Source organism: Triticum dicoccoides, chromosome 1B (genome assembly GCF_002162155.2).
Source record: "Triticum dicoccoides isolate Atlit2015 ecotype Zavitan chromosome 1B, WEW_v2.0, whole genome shotgun sequence".
NCBI classification, from domain to species: domain Eukaryota; kingdom Viridiplantae; phylum Streptophyta; class Magnoliopsida; order Poales; family Poaceae; genus Triticum; species Triticum dicoccoides.
The window spans coordinates 347,310,541-347,325,595 of record NC_041381.1 but is presented as its reverse complement, the minus strand read 5'-3'; the positions used below and the strand labels follow the sequence as shown (position 1 = coordinate 347,325,595).

Sequence of the window (15,055 nt, the reverse complement as noted above, 5' to 3'; positions counted from 1 at the left end):
CCTCTATCCCACGCTCCCGCCGGCCTTCCTCCAGTCGCGCCACCCGCCGGCGACCAACATCGCCCATCGCCTGCCTCCGTCGTGCACGGGACTGGATATGCCCCCCCGGCACCTCTTCCTCCCCTGCCCCCGCGCATGGAAGCTAGTGACTGCCGCCATTCGATGCTCTGCTCCATCAACTTCAACCACCGGCTCATGGTGCACGTCATGTGTTTGCTAAATTGACTCAGTGCAGTGGAGCACCATTTTTACTTTGTTTCATGTTCATTTGTAGGTAGCTCGTTCTTGCCAAATGTTGTAGCTTAGATGACTTCGAAATGTTTATCGTGTGTGTGCTACCGTCGCGTGCTAGTCCGAGAATTCCTATCGTCACATAAGTCCATGTATTGCTACCATGGGAGTTCAAAGAAATTCCTCTAACACGCACCGTGCCCTGGCCCCATGTTCCGGCATCGCCCTCCACAGCCTCAGTGTGCAGGCCGTTCACCTCTGCCACCCAGGCCATTCACCTCTGCCACCGATGTCCGTTCAATGCCACCAGGAGAACCCTGTGCGTCAACACCCCTGTCAACCCCGTGCGACTTTGTTCTCTCAGCTTAAAAAAGGGTTAGTTCAGAACTTTGAACACCCAGAGGTTCAGTTCAGAACTTGGCCTGGTGATACATTTGGTTTCTTTTCTGCAGCTCAGACAACCTAAATAGCAGCTGATCATTTGTTAAATTTTGGGTTCAGCTTCACACTACGCAGGAGTGCATATTCTTCTGCTTGTAAGTTCTAATAATAGATGGGTGGTTTTGCTAATCAGTTCAAAGCTCAAATAACAAAATTCCTCGCTGGATTGTATCGTTCTTTTTTATTGTTTTTTTTCTTGATTGATATCAGCCACTCCAAGTCCTTTTATCCAGCCATGATAGAGATCCATTCAAATCAGTTGTTCTATGTTTACACATTCAGATATACTAGTTGGTCTGCTGAAAGATACGATATGTGTACTGTTGATAATCTCAAACATGTTTTACTCAACTTTAGAAAACATGTAATATTGTTGTGCTGCTTTGCAATGTCTCCAGCAGTCCTACTTCTCCATGATGACAAGGACGACGTCGCCATGCGTGCATGCTCTCCTTTCTTTCTCCTTCCGAGACGGTGAGGAGCTCCAGCACCGCCGGCGCCGCCATGCGTGCATGATCCCAGTGCCGCACCGCCGGCGCCCAACCCCTCCGCCCGCGAGCTAGGGTACTAGGACGCCCTCCTCACCGCGGTGTCCTTGCTGGCCGTCAGCGGTGGAAGCGGGGTGGCAGCCGGGACCTTGTCGTGCTCGTCTCCGACTACTGTCAAGGTATGCATCCACATCTGTACTTCAGTCAACAAAAGTCAACAGGATTGGTATTATGATTTGTGTGTTGATCGGTCATGTGTGTTACTTTAATGTTGGACCGAGGAATCTAACATTAAAATGAATCATATACAAGCTGGAACATGGAGCTTGCAGCTTATGTGTGTGTAATTTGAACTTAGGCTCGTCTTCCTCTCGTACTTCAGTTATTCTTTATTTTTCAGTATTGGTGTAGTCTGTATGGTGAAGATGAAGTTCCTTTTTGAACTTCTCCAGTTGGGTTCGACGCCGCTGCGACCAGCAGTCCAACCAGTCCGCCCCAGGCCGTTCACCCTCGCAGCTCCCATGCCGATTGTGTCGAGCCTCCTGCCACTGCCGGTGGAGCTCCATCGCCGCACCGCCCATACCGCTCACCGCCGCCACACCGAGTCGTTCAACGACACAACCCGAAGGAGTTCGACGTCGCGGCTCGGGAGGCACACACTTCACCCCTTGATCCCAGGAGAGCAGTACATCTCCTTGTGCGTGAGTAGTCCGTTGCCGATGTACACTGCTGCTCTAAGCTCCTTGGCCACTGCTCCAGTATGTCCAGCGCTATCCCCAGTCCAGCCCTGTGGCATCCAGACGGTCGAGTTCATGCCGAGCAGCAGTCCACGGCCGTCAGCTCCTGTTTCCACTATAGTAGTTGGGTTGCCATTTTCCTCATCCTTCCAGGTGCGCGAGAACCTAGCCCACATGCTGCTGCCGTCCACCACCCAAAAATAGCTTTGGCTCTTCCTCAAGCAACCATTTGGAGAACCTTTTGGTGTTTTTTTCTGGTACTGAATGATTTTAGCAATTCGTAGCTATCTTGCGTATGGAACCTGAAAGTTCAAGATTGGTGTAGATTCAATTCTTGTAGTACAAATGTCCCAGAGTTCAGTGACATCTCTAAGTGATGTATTGTGGTCTTGCATCCATGGTTTTCGAGTCGCGACTCATGCGAGTCGCTCTGGAGCAGCGACTCGGAAGAAGTCGAGCCTGTGTTGTGACTAGTCGCGACTCAGATTCGCGAGTCGACACTAAGCTGAGTTGACCATATTTTTGCGACTCATAGACTAGTCGTCGACTAGTCGCGACTAGTCGAGCGACTCGAAATCCATGCTTGCATCTCCAATGTATGTTGCTCAGCATCCTCCGAATCCGCTTGATCTTGTCCTGCTCTGGAGCATGCTTCAGTTCAACAAAAAGCTCCAGAAATGTTCAGAGTTCAGAGTGCTTTGCATTTATGGCCTAAAGTATATTATTTTTTGTAATGCTGCATCATAATCAGCTACAAATATTTGCTTATGTCCTCTCTAACACTTTTTTGCATCACATATGCCAGGCCGTGGATTACGCCCAACACATTGTTCCGCAATGAGCCAGGACAGAGGTTGTTGGACACTGTCGTGCACGCCGTGATCAACCGTGGCCATTGGCCACCCCTTCGGTCAGTTGTCTTTCCTTGATTTGGTCTATTGAAAATTGAATTGTTGAATTTTGAACTGAACCGTTGAAAAGTTGCTTATGAACCTGACCTTCTGTTTGAATTGAACGGTTGAACTGATGAACTACTACCTCTGATCTTGAACTGTTGGAATGGAAATGTTGAATTTGGCCGGGACTTTACTGGGGACAAAGTATTGTTTAGTTTCTAATTTTACAAAGATCATGTGCAAAATACTTGATATACATATACAAAAGAACTGTATAAAAGATCATGGGTGGGTTTGCTGAAGACATGTGTTCGTGTGTATATTTTTAAGCTCGGAGTACTATATTATATTTACGTATCCTTCAAGATAGTGGAACTTCTAAGGAAATAGTGTGCTTTTGTTTGTGTCCATATCATAGCCCAGATAGACATTAGTCTTGTTCATCAGTTCATAGATAAGCACATCTATCAGCTCGGTGTGTGTTCTAGAAATAATTCAGATTTATTGGTTCATAAAATAAGCACAAAACTGTTCTCGTGCATGTATTTGTTTACTTTCTTTTTGAGAAAGTACTTGTTTACTTTCTTGTTTGGAAAATCATTCATGGGTGATGGTTCATCGGAACGGCCCATACTCTTGCTCACGGCCTGGATCTGGCATTTGCCGTCGCCCTGTGCTTAACCAGAGTCCCCGTCCTCCCCATTCTCCACTGCAACAAGCAGCTGCTCTGTCCTGCTCGCATCTTCTGCTACGTGGTGACGCCTCTTTGTATTAATTGCACACATCTGATGTGTTCTTATAGTTAGACATTAGATGGATCTTTGCATCGCAGATCTTTGCGCTAGGTTGTTCTTATTTAATTTGTTAGCATCTTCCTCCTATTTTTCTCATTGATCATTTGGAACACGGCCTGCTATCAAGTGTTTCTCTTACAATTTTGTTGTTGATTCTTGGACACAGTATACTTTCTCGTATGTTTCATTAAATAGAGCACATCTAAACCTAAGTCAGCACTCAGTAATGTCAATTTTGTGATGCATCTTCTTTCCGTTGAAGATCTGCAGGAGTTTCGGCCAAGAACCATCGTTGGCCAGCAAGGTGTCGCCTCATTTTTGTGCAACAACGGCCATTGAGCTCGGTAAGCCTTGCACGAACAGGCTTCACAATGATGAATGCATGAAGATCTTTCCAGGTCCTGGCGACTGTGATAAAGGCAAGTGCTTATGTGGTTTTTGCTGAAGAAGAATGGCCTAGCTTACCTGGCGTAGCAGTACTCAAAGTCAAGTGTCGATGTTGTGGAAGCTTTGAAACTTTCCCTAGTTGCTTGACTACAATAACTATGCCTTTTGAGATTGTACCATTTGGTCATCTCTTGGCTTTGTATCGAACTTCTAGTCATCATGTTACAACTGTTCGATGAAGAAAATACATCAGTTAAAAAGCATTCAGGTGCTAATACTGTAGCGATCTCGTTCACAGCCGCAAAGATCTTGTTCTATTTAATGTTGTTTGATGTTCATAGATACATGTAAAAGTTCACCTTTATAGCCTAAAAAAATTTCGGAGAAGGACAAAAGTTCCAAAAAAGAAACCTGTGATGTGCAGCTTTATTTTTGTTTTGAAGTTCGTGGGAAAGATCTTTTGAAAGCAAACATCAGTCCAGTTGGCGGATGCGGAGGTGATTTTTCTATCTAAAATCATATGTGCTTTCTCCAATTGATTGTTTGTGTTAAAGATAGCGAGGAGAAGCTATAGGAGAAGAATTGTTGTTGTAGAAGTGTTTTTGCAAAAATTGTGTATGATCATGGAGCTGTGCATGTGTATGTAAATGTCTACAGTACATATGTGAACATAAAGGAAAATCATGTATGTTGATTGATGAAATTTCAATGTAAAATAATAGCTCACATGCATAGATGTTTTTCGCTCTGGTGCAGCAGTTCAACATGTATTATATCATCAATGCAATAATCAAACGTGTAAACAATTCAATATGTGTATAGAGAAATTTGATACCAGTTCAAAGAAAAACATAGCATCGGTCCTAACTTGACAGACAGCAAGTTCGTGAAAGGAAAAAAACAACTTAAAAAGAAAACACGAGAAATTCTTGATTAAAAAAGTAATAAGTTCAATATGACGTTCGAAATAAGTTCATCGAAAAACACATAAGTTGTAAAATATTTTCACTTTGGAAAAATGCTAAAAAACACAAAAATTCAAAAAAGTTAAGTTCAAGTGGTAAAACAGGAGAAGTCCAGAACATCATCGCAAAACAAAGTTGAGTTCAAAAAAAATTAAACACACAACATTTTCTTTTTGTTAAAAGTATTATTCAGTTCAACGATATAAAACATGCAAGTTCGGGGACGCAAATACCGTAAACTATTGAAAAGCTATGAGGAAAATCATACCAAAAAACAGAGTAAAATCTAGTATGTGAAAGCACGCTCAGTACAAACCCAGACGGACATAATTTCAAGTACTCTTTTTTCGGAACCTTCCAAAATTACTCTCTGAAGAATACATCAGTACAAACGCACACGTAGATCGGTACAAGTACTCTGTTTTTTCTGACGGAAAAACAACACGACGGGTCTCACCGTTATCCAAATTACTCTTAAACAGTTGCGAAGTAGCAACATGACTAAGTTTCGCATTTTCGATGGCTATCCAACAGTATATTATTTGCCATATTTCGACAAACTTTTAAAAAAAATCGCGTTCAAAATCAAATTTGACCGTATTCGAAATCGTTTTTAAACCGTAAGGAATTAGAAAAATGTTTCTATACGAAAAAGTTGCTCATTTTCCATAGCTTTCCAACGCCATATCATTTGTGTCAATCCGACAAACCGTTTGCAAAAAATTACGAAAATACATTTCGCCCAGAATTTCACCGTTTTTGAAATTACTTTTAAATCATATAGAATTAGAAAAAACAATAGATATATGGAAGATGCGGATTTTCACCAGCTTTCCAACGCCATCTTATTTGCTCAATTTCGACAAATGGTTTGAAAATTGAGTCCAAAATACGATTCGCGTTTTCGGTTTTGAAAAAAACGGTTTTTTCAAAACTGCTCTTAAACCATAATGATTTTGCAAAAATGTTCAATATACTTGAAATATGATTGTCAAGAGCTTTCCAATGATATATTACACTCCCCGTTCCGACAAAAAAATTACAAAAAAATTTTGAACTAAAGAAAACGATCTGTTAAACACAACTGGAAGCATCAGTTCAACTGCTTTGAAAACATCAGTACAACCACCTGAAAACGTCAGTTCAAAAAGGGTAACAGAATAATATTCTGTTATGCGTAACAGAATAGCCCAGATGTATATGTATATATATATATATATGTAATCCGAAAGTTAGCAGTCGTTGGCTTCAGCCCCCACGCATACAATGCGGGGGTGTTCGTGAAAAATATGCTTAATCACACTTGATCCAACGTTTTGGTCCCTTAAGGAGGTGATCGCACGTCGAACTAGGCAACCAGACTATATAGCTGTAACACTTTCGCTTAGCCATGGGTGTCTAAAGTTGGGGCTACTATGTAGCCCCTGGTACCTTCGCGTGCATCCAAATACGGGCGCGTATGTACATGACCAGGAAATGACCCTTCATTAATGCGGAGGAATCCTAAAGATTCCGGTGAGTCTTCGAGTGGTTGATCAGTCTCTCGCTGTATCATGACAGTCAGTTTTCGGCTTTCTCTACTGAGGTGCTCATCCAGAATAATCAGGGCACAATCGCAGTAGTTCTCCTTTGGCCACCTTAGCCGATAATAACGGAACATAAGGCGGCAAACCCAGGAGCCGGGCAAACCCAACATTTGACCAAAGACATGATTCGGAGCTGATGCATATAAGGCTAAACTCGTGAAGCCGAACACTCCCGAAGGTATTCGGACTTTATAACAGATGATGGGCTCAAGAATGCCCATTCATTATAAACCCTGTGTTTCCAGGTACGTGCGTAAGTCTGTCGTGGCGAAATGCCAATAACGACAGTATCCTCTGTGGGTATGGAACCCATGGGATGGTTAAACAACAAGAGGCAATAGAAAAGGTTTACACCAGGGCTTAATCTAAAAAGAAACCTGTGGAGCGGGGCCCTGCTGCACATCTGCGCCTTTGTCTCCGTTGTGCCGTATCCTGGAAGGGTATCGCGTGAACGTTGTCTGTAAAAGAGAGAACTCGTAGGAGAGTACAACATAAGTATGCGATGGATAATAAAAGTGTAAGATGTTGGCCTGCTAATAGAGTTGAGCCAACTGTGGGGCTTTATTAAATATTTATAGCCCCTGGTGTCCTCTATGGGATTACATATACGGCGCCCAGGTTCAATTTTGTCCAGGCTACCGGACTCGTCTAACCGTGTCTGTGGTCTTAATGACCAGTCATGTTTTCTGATATTGGAGGCCGCTTATAGTCCTGCCGCCAGGGCCGTCGTGTGTTCCTCTGCGCGTGAGGAGCGCTCTGTGGTTCCGCTAACGGTGATGACGCCACGTGGACCGGGCATCTTGAGTGTAAGGTGGCCATAGTGCGGCAATGCGTTGAAGCGGGCGAAGGCCGTTCTTCCGAGCAATGCATGATAGTCGCTTTGGAAGGGTGCAATGATGAAGAGTAGTTCTTCGCTTCTGGAGTTGCCTGGAGAGCCGAATGTTACCTCCAGTACGACGGAGCCCCTGCTATAGGCTTCAACGCCTGGTATCACCCCTTCAAAGGTGGTGTTAATTTGGCTAATTCTGGATGGGTCTATCCCCATCCTACGGACAATGTCCTCATATATTAGATTGAGACTGCTGCCGCCATCCATGAGGACGTGGGTGAGATGGTATCCATCGATTATTGGGTCAAGCACCAAGGCCTCTGATCCTTCGCGCCGAATACTAGTTCGTCCGTCCAACTGATCGAAGGTGATCGAATAAGACATCCAGTAGTTAGGTGTGGGTACGATGGGCTCTATATCGCACGCGTCTCTATGTGCGCGTTTGTGCCTTCTCATGGATGTACGAGTCGCGTGGATCATGTTTACTGGTTTAACCTCTGGCGGGATTTTTTCTGTCCCCCAGTGTTCGGCTGGCAAGGATCATCCTCGTCTTCACTTGGTGTTTCCCTTCCCTTGTGTTCGGCATTTAGTTTGCCGGCCTGCTTGAAGACCCAGCACTCTCTGTGCGTGTGGTTCGCAGGTTTGTCAGGGGTGCCATGAATTTGGCATAGTCTATCCAGGACTCTGTTCAGACCGGATGGTCCCTCTTTACTGCTTTTAGATGGCATATTTTGCTGATTAGGTCGAGAGCCCCTGAATCTGGCATTAACCGTTGTGTTATCCGGGCTCTCTTCCTTGTTTTGGCGTTTGTTTTTATTACGCTGTGGCTTTCCGTTGCCATCCCTTATTTCGGATGTGCTGGAGTTGCTGGTGCCTTTAAGGGCTAGCCGCTATCTTCACCCGCGCAAAAGCGGGTCATAAGACTTGTTAGGGCTGCCATTATCCTTGGCTTTTCTTGGCCGAGGTGTCTGGCGAGCCACTCATCGCGGATGCTGTGTTTGAATGCCGCTAAGGCTTCGGCATCCGGACAATCGACAATTTGATTCTTTTTAGTGAGGAATCTATTCCAAAGCTTGCGGGTGGACTCTCCAGGCTGTTGGATTATGTGACTTAAGTCGTCAGCATCCGGAGGCCGGACATAAGTCCCTTGAAAATTGGCCCTGAAAGCATCCTCGAGTTCCTCCCAACTCCCAATTGAATTTTCGGGGAGGCTTTTCAACCAGTGTCGAGCTGGTCCCTTTAGTTTGAGGGGAAGGTATTTGATGGCGTGGAGGTCATCCCCACGAGCCATATGTATATGCAGGATAAAGTCCTCGATCCAGACCCCTGGGTCTGTCGTTCCGTCGTATGCCTCTATGTTCACAGGTGTAAAGCCCTGTGGAAATTCATGGTCCAGTACTTCTTCGATAAAGCACAGGGAGTGAGCAGCCCCTCTATATCTGGACGTGCTGTGGCATGCCGTTGGCTGTTGTTGTGTCCAGCGTTTATTCCGAACTGGTATTTGATTGGTATAATCGTTTTGATGACCACAGTCCTTCGCCGGGGTGTGTCCTTTAGATCCGTAGATGGACCTAGCTGCACCAGTTTTCTTACCCAGATGCTCACGTAGATCATGTGCAGCGTCGGTAGCTGCTTTGTTGCGGTTATGAGGCAGTACGTCTGGCCTCCTGGTCGTGTTACTCTTTGGTGGAACGGCCTTGTCGTCGAATTCTAGCAGTAGCTTGCGTTTTGGATAGCTCTTTGTATGGCGATCGTCGCCATATCTTTCTTCAGTGTCTAGCACTTTATTCCATCTGCAATTGAGCGTTTCCTGCGTGGCCTTGAGCCGTTGCTTCTGCTTCTTCAGACTTCTCGCTGTGGCCATAAGCTTTCTGTGGAGGTTATCTCGTTCCACGCATTCTTCCGGAATGATGAATGCATCATCGTTCGGACTGTCTTCTTGTCCTGGGCCGGTTTGATGAACTCATCCCTCTGGATCATTGTCATCGGGCGTCTGCTCCGAACTGTGTTCGGCGTGACCTGGCTCGTCCTGCTCCATCGCTGGTTCCGTATGGTCGTTGTTGCCTTCGGGGTTGACCAGAGTATCGATCCTTCTGGTGCTCTTGCTGCTATTTTTACTGTTGCTGGACTTGGAGCAGCGTCTGTGCCGTTGCTTTGGTTTTTGCCCGAGGGTTTTATCTTCCGGATTGTCGCTGTCGTCCTCCTTGGGAGTGTCCACCATGTATATGTCATGTGACGGGGCGGAAGTCCGGCGCCCCATAGATTCTAAATCTTCTCCTGCATCGTCGTCCATACCGTCGATGCCTTCGGAGTCGAGGTCAAGCACGTCGGTTAAATCATCAACCGTGGCTATTAAGTGGGTGGTGGGTGGGTAACGAATTTCCTTGTCGCCTGGTTCCCACTCCAGCCGGACATAGTTCGGCCCGATATTTTCTGTCAAAGAGAGAGTTTTTAACGAGTTCAGCATGTCGCCAAAAGGCGAGTACTGGAAGATATCCATAGCAGTGAACTCAATTATCGGAGCCCAACCTGGATCGATTGGCTCGAGAGTGCGCGGACTGGAACCAACAACCGGATACGAATCCGGGGGTCCAAAGTCATAGGCCTCTATAGAGGTGAGACCCGTGTTCGGCTCCACCGCCGATGAGTGTGCAGCCTGCGGGACGGAGTCTAACCCTCCATGTTTAGGCGACGCAGCCCGCTCCGGATTCGAGTCCGGGGCTACTGCAGGGGTAATATCCCGAGTATTATCCGACAGCAGGTCAAAGCCATGCCCGTCGTGGCTGTCCGGTGCTCCTGGAGCAGGCCCGAATCCGTCGAAGATCGAGTCTCCGTGAAGGTCAGCCATGTAGTTCAGGTTTCCGAACCTGATCTGGTGGTCAGGGGCGTAGCTGTCGATCTGCTCCAGATGGCCAAGCGAATTGGCCCGTAGTGCGACGCCGCCGAACACAAAAATCTGTCCGGGGAGAAAAGTCTCACCCTGGAACGCGTCGTTGACGATGATTGAAGGAGCCATCAAGCCCAGCAGCGACGACACAGAGGAACTCTCAATGAAAGCACCAATGTCGGTGTTAAAACTGGCGGATCTCGGGTAGGGGGTCCCGATCTGTGTGTCTAGGCTGATGGTAACAGGAAGCAAGGGACACAGATGTTTACCCAGGTTCAGGCCCTCTCGATGGAGGTAAAACCCTACTTCCTGCTTGATTAATATTGAAGATATGGGTAGTACAAGAGTAGATCTACCACGAGATCGTAGAGGCTAAACCCTAAGAGCTAGCCTATGATGGTATGCTTGTAATTGTGATCGGCCTTCTAAGGACCAACCTCTCCAGTTTATATAGACACCAGAGAGGGCTAGGGTTTACATGGAGTCGGTTACAAGGAAGGAAACACAATATCCGTATCGCCAAGCTTGCCCTCCACGCCAAGGAGAGTCCCATCCGGACACGGGCCGAAGTCTTGAGTCTTGTATCTTCACGCTTCAATAGTCCGGATGATGTATATAGCACGGCTGCCCGGATACCCCCTAATCCAGGACTCCTTCACCCTCCTCATCTGAAATCGGTCCCGCAACCCAGACACGCAAAATCCTCCTTCTACCCCTCAGCCGGAAATGTCGGCTCGATGTCGTGGTGTCAAAATCGATGGGGGTATGCTGGTAACTTACCCTACATTTCGGACAAGCACGTCCCTAAGCCATGGCTCCCCCTACCTTCCCCTTCGCCCCCCATTCGTACACTGAGGCCGCCAAAACCCGCGAAACCCCACGCTCCTCCGTCGGCCTCCTGACCACCGCCCAGCCGAGGACTCTTCCCCGACGATGTCGTCCACCGCAATAGCTCGTCATCCCTCATCCACCGCACCGGATGAGGATCTGTCGTCGATCTCGTCGTCCCGCTGGATCAGCCTCCCCGTCCTCCACCTCCACGGAGTTGCCCCGATGTTCGCCTCGTCTATCGCGCCACCTCCATCCCCACAACACCGTCTTGACCTGCTCCAGCGGAACCGCAACACCCTCACCAATTCCTCCGATGAAGCCGAGGCCAACTCGGCGCCACCAAGGAGGTTCTGCACTCACCACTGCATTTTATCTTTTATTCAATCTCACGGGGCTGCTAGTGCTCGATACCAAGAAGCCATGGCGGGTCTCCATCAATGGCACCGTCGCCGGCCACTTCATCCACGGCGTCTCTCCCCCATGTTGTTGCTTCCTCGGCGGTGATTTCCACACCAGAACTAGCTGCGGCCGCTCCGGCTCTCGCTCGCGCTGCGGCTCTGTTCTTGCTATCGGCCGTGCTGTTGCACTGCTCTTGCTTTCGCTCGTGCTGCTGCTCTGCTCTGCTATTGCTGTCAGTCATGCTGCTGCTCCGCTCTTGCTCTCGTTCGTGCTCTTGCTCTCGCTCTTGCTGCTGCTGCACGACCTCCGGCAGCTACAGGAGTTGCTGCTTTAGCACTCGCTCGCGATGCTGCTGCACGACTTGCTCTCTACTAGTGCGTTCCCTGCTCGAGCGTCTGCTGATTTAGATCACTGCTTCTCTGCTACTAGTGCTCGAACGCCCTAAACATCTATTGCAATGCTCTGCTACTAGTTCAATCAGTTTCGACAGTAAAATTCAGTTTCGACTGTAAAGTTTGGTTTCTTCAGTTAAGTTTAGAGTGAACAATATTTGCAGCATCTGTCGGAGTGGCCGTGGCGCGGCTGATGCGTTTTACATCTAGCACTTTTTGGTGATGTATTTTACATCATCTATTGCAGATGATATTAGAGTCCCACTTCATATTAACATTGTCTATCTTGTCCTACTTCGGCCTCGCCTCCGTACACCTCACCAGAGCTGCTCCAACAACGGAACAGTCCATCACAATGGAGCAGTACCCTCGGCACCGTTTCCAGAGGCCTCAGATCTTCTTCCACGCCTCCGACAGTCACACCAGCATCACTATCCTCCACGTCCAACCCAATGATGCTGAGGTCGACAAGGCTATGCCAAAGAGGTTGTACACTTGTCGCATCACTTTGTTACTCTGCATTCTTGTCGATCCCTCAGGGATCCTTTGCTATGGAACTACTATGGTACTACTATTCATGCATTTGGTTAGAAGGAGTGTAGCAAAGCAAAACTGGAGGATTTTTTCCTTTGGTGTCTCTTTCAAAGAAAAAACGTAGGAATTTTTATATCCACTTGGACGTCCTTTTCAAATTAATATGCATGAAGAACAGAACTAATTGCATTACTGGCATAATAAGATTCTTATTTTTTTTCATTTTCACGTGGTTTGACTTTAATTTGACCATGTTTCTTCATTCCTGTGTTCTTCCCATTCATGTGAACCAAACACCCAGGTTGACAGAAATCCTATGTCTCCAAATGCTCTGTTTTGCACGTGCATTCCTATCATATTCCTGTGTTTTTCTTGTCCTTGCGTTTATAGAATCCTCCAATTCTAAGGAGCCCTTACAGATTTACTTCATTTTCAGATAGGCATCAAAGAAAACTCTATGTGTTATGTCCTGCTCCTGCCGTGCCGTCATCCACCCCACCTGAGGTGCACCATCGACAGAAGCATTCACTCCAGCAGAGATTCCCCCTGTAGACTTTCTTTCGCCGCATCAGATCGTCTTCCCCATTGCCAGCAGCCACGCCAACTGCATTACCATCATCGACTGAGTAGATAAACCTGAGGACTATGCAGTACCGGAAGAGAGGTCGCAGTCTTTTGTGTTTGCTTATGTTATACATCGGTTATTATTACCTGCTACTTTATCGTTCAAACTTGAGTTTTAAAATGCCCGTGGGTCTCATATCGAGGCAACAACAAATAGTGTCTGTCTACTATCTGGTTCATCTGGGTCTTCTATGTGGTTCATGTTGGGTGGGCAACAAAAGGTAGATGATCCATTGTCTATCTTTTTAAACTGAAGCTATAATCTACCTGCTATCATTAGTTTTGGATCTATCCACTCGTTTGCTACCATCAGTCTTGATTTCTGCATGCACCCCTTCGGCCTTACAAAATCTAACTATTTTTTTTATTATGCATGTCAGTTATTGTACACAATCATACTGAAAATGTAGAGAAAAAGAGAAGACCATTGCGTGGGAATATAATGTCATGCAGACGCAGCTCCATGGTGGGCGAAGTGCCCCCCTCCCGCCACTCCAGATTGTATTCCAGAGGAAGATAACTGTATAGATGGGGATTCAGAGGGAGCCGACCACAACTATTTACCACCTGAGGTGTTTGCTCTAACCTGGCATGCTGATGTTGGTCATATCATGCATATGGCGCCTCACATTGCTTACATTATACATCTTATATGTCATCAGCTTAGTTTAGATTTGCTTTGTGTGAATGCCACCTGTTTGGTTTCTATATCATACTCCCACTGTTGCTAAATATTTGTCTTTTTAGAGATTTCAACAAGTGACTACATACGGAGCAAAATGAGTGAATCTACACTCTAAAATATGTCTATATACATCTGTATGTGGTAGTCCATTTGAAATCTCTAAAAAGACAAATATTTAGGAACGAAGGGAGTATATGGGAATTATGCAATGCCATCTTCTTTAGCCAGGTATCATACATGTGAATCATGCAAGGCCATCCTGTTTAACCAGTCATCGTATATGTGAATTGTATCGTGCCATTTTTTTCATAATGTATTCTATTTGTCAATAATGTTTATACATTCATCTACTCTTCCTGTGCATCAGCCATTTGAGTCGGTCATGGGAAAATCTGGAGTGAAAACAAGGTCTTTTAAGCAGTCAGTGCTACCTGTCGATGCAGAATTCTTGCTGGTTACAGGTAGCTCCTCAAAGAACGATTCAGAGACAGATGACCAGTCATAGCCCCCCACCTAGATGCATGCTCTAACTTGGCAGGGTTATATTGCTCATATCATGCATATGGTGTCTTGCATTGCCATGCCATCTGCTTAGATTAGACATGCTTTGTGTGAATGCCTCATGTTTGCCTTTTATATCAGATATGTGAATTATGCAATGCCATGTTTTCAGTTAGTTTTCATATATGTGAATTATGTACCGCCATGTAGCCAGGCATCATATATGTGAATTATCTCATGCCATCTTTTTTTTCATTACGTATTCCATTTGTCGACAATCTATGTATATTGAACTACTCTTCATGTGTATCAGCCATTTGAGCCGGTTATGGAAAAATCTAGAGTGAAAACAAGGTCTTCAGAGCCGGCAATGGTACCTGTTGAAGCATATATCTCGATGGTTACAGGGAGCTCCTCAGAGGAGGATTCAGAGACAGATGACCAGTCCTATATCCCACCTGAGGTGTATGCTCTAAGTTGCAATGTTTATATTTCTCATATGATGCATATGGTGTCTTGCATTGCTTAGTTTAGACATCATATGCACAATATTGAATTCCATCTGCTTAGTTTAGAGATCATACATGCGAGTGCCAGCTGATTAGTATATGAATCAATTATGTCAATTATATCATGCCATCCTGTATACTTAGACAACATGTATGTGAATTATTTCATCCCAACCTGTTTTAGAAAGACATCATATAGTTTTTTCATGTCATTCTATTTGGATACTCATCATATGTTGAATTATGCCATTATATCATGATAAGTTATCCATCATATATCTAAAGCTGTGTCATGTTATCCTGTTTAGTTAGGCATCATATATGTGAAATTGTGTCATG

At 45.8% G+C, this 15,055-nt stretch overlaps 1 long non-coding RNA gene across 4 annotated transcripts; it reads left to right on the top strand.

The window, feature by feature from the left end:
• Positions 1–6: 6 nt before the first annotated feature.
• LOC119334462 lies at positions 7–4,296 on the top strand. Of its 4 annotated transcripts, none has more exons than XR_005161350.1 (4): positions 7–198; positions 275–1,339; positions 2,703–2,807; positions 3,850–4,296. It is a non-coding gene; the product is annotated as an uncharacterized LOC119334462 (long non-coding RNA). The 4 variants fall into 4 exon arrangements; XR_005161361.1 differs by having other exon boundaries at positions 7–606; positions 684–1,339; XR_005161353.1 differs by having other exon boundaries at positions 7–767; positions 1,071–1,339.
• Positions 4,297–15,055: the final 10,759 nt, after the last annotated feature.